This window comes from Pseudomyrmex gracilis, unplaced genomic scaffold (genome assembly GCF_002006095.1).
Source record: "Pseudomyrmex gracilis isolate BER0280 unplaced genomic scaffold, ASM200609v1 scaffold_919, whole genome shotgun sequence".
NCBI lineage: Eukaryota > Metazoa > Arthropoda > Insecta > Hymenoptera > Formicidae > Pseudomyrmex > Pseudomyrmex gracilis.
In genome coordinates this window covers 10,065-11,851 of record NW_018021503.1, presented here as the reverse complement: position 1 = coordinate 11,851, position 1,787 = coordinate 10,065, and the positions used below count along the sequence as shown (strand labels likewise).

The 1,787-nt window shown below is 34.5% G+C and overlaps 1 protein-coding gene across 1 annotated transcript in view; it reads left to right on the top strand.

Annotated features, from left to right (window-relative positions):
- The window catches only part of LOC109861672 (fatty acid synthase-like), a 42,377-nt gene that overhangs the window by 31,840 nt on the left and 8,750 nt on the right, over nt 1–1,787 (top strand). The window lies entirely within an intron of this gene.

Genomic DNA, 1,787 nt, shown 5'->3' with positions numbered 1-1,787 from the left:
ATTTTGACATCTCACATGTTTGACAGATATGGTCGCCAAACCATATCCTAATGAGGACACAGATGGATATGGATTTGGTCTACTAATTTCGCCGGCGGTTGGCGACAAAACTGCGACATCTCGCAACCAAATTGTTTGCTGGGTATATATGATCATATATTTCTATTTTTTCTTGGGCTGTAATCTTTGGTATGTGTATTCGCTTTTGCAGAGGGATACCTTTATATATAGCGTTGTATTTCTGGTAACCTTGATANATCTCATGATGAGCTGTTTATTACCAGCTGATGACGTATTGGTTTTCAGGTACAGGTTCTTTTCTTCTGAATCTTTATTTTCCAGCTGCTTCTCACTTTGAGCCTGTGGTATTGAGTTCATTTGTAATTCTGTAGTCACCTGTTGTTTCATAATTTAGTTCAACATCTGAGTATGATANTACATATTTTCTTTGAATAGACTTTAACTGACTGCAGACTCGCTGATTATCCAGTATGATGGCGGGATACATTTTCTTCTATTCGGCATGCATTCTTATATTTTTTGCTTTGTGTATTTACTCTTGTACTAATGCGATACGCAAGCATTACAGAGATATTCATCTCTTTGGTTCATTTTATGACCATTTAGACTTAGACTTAAAATGATAGAAAATCCTAAAANAGGTGTGATTCTCAAGTTACTTCGTATTAAGACAAACAGTGCTGCTGCTTGTACGATAGTCATAAGTGCGACGCCACGCCTAGCCTGCTAGTCTGTATTAAGTTAGATTAGGTTAGGTTAGGATTAGGTGTGCCATCATCTACTGACACAAGTAGCATATTTGACAGTTATCCCGGTGTCAAAACTTTCTGCGCGGTTTTGCAAGGACAGCTTACAACTTTATTTCTCGTCTACTTTCCTAATAGGAAAACATTTATAAAATTATGTGACAAAATTTTACATTAAAACCCACACAGAACAAAAACTCCATTAGACATCTATTAGACGTCAACAGCTCTATGCGACATCTAATAGATGTCTAATAGATGTCTGGATGGATGGATGTCTGTGTGGGAATTGTAATTTGCAATTATATAAATATATTTTAAGAAATAGATATAAAAACATTGATCTTTTATAAAATATTNGTAACTGTTTGCAAAATTAATTTCTAAATACTATTTCGGCAAAAGAATAACAATATGGCAAATCATCTTAGCAGTATATTTGCAAAATTACTTTCGAAAAGCAATTGTCCAATAAGTGAGAAAAAACTTTTAGCTACCCAAGTAGCATAAAAACGTTCTCAGAATGTTCGGCGAATGTTAGAACAGTAACAGTGAAAAAGTTTTTGTTATGTTAGAAGTTCGCTCAGGACTAACATTCTCCTAACATTCAGCAAACGTTCTCAGAACGTTTTACTGAAACGTTTCCGTAACATTCGGCGAACGTTACACAGAGAGAATAAAAAAATTTTTCGCAGGTTGCATTTTTACACAGCTTCGAGATTTCACTTGAATTAATTTTTGGAGACCCGATTCAGCTCGCCAATCATCCAATGAACTCTATTGAAAGAAACTGGATCTGAAAAAAATCTTAAGATGATGGCAGGATTTGAACTCGAGACCTCTATATTCACAGCCCCTGCACTCAGTCCGCGAAACCACTTATTCCTTACTAGAATGTGATTATTTTTATCTACTTATTCTCAAGCTATCTTGTACACATTTTATTTATTATTATTTCTTTAAATTATTATTTTATTAAAAATATTGCAGTGTAATGTACCCTTGCAACAGTGGATAAAA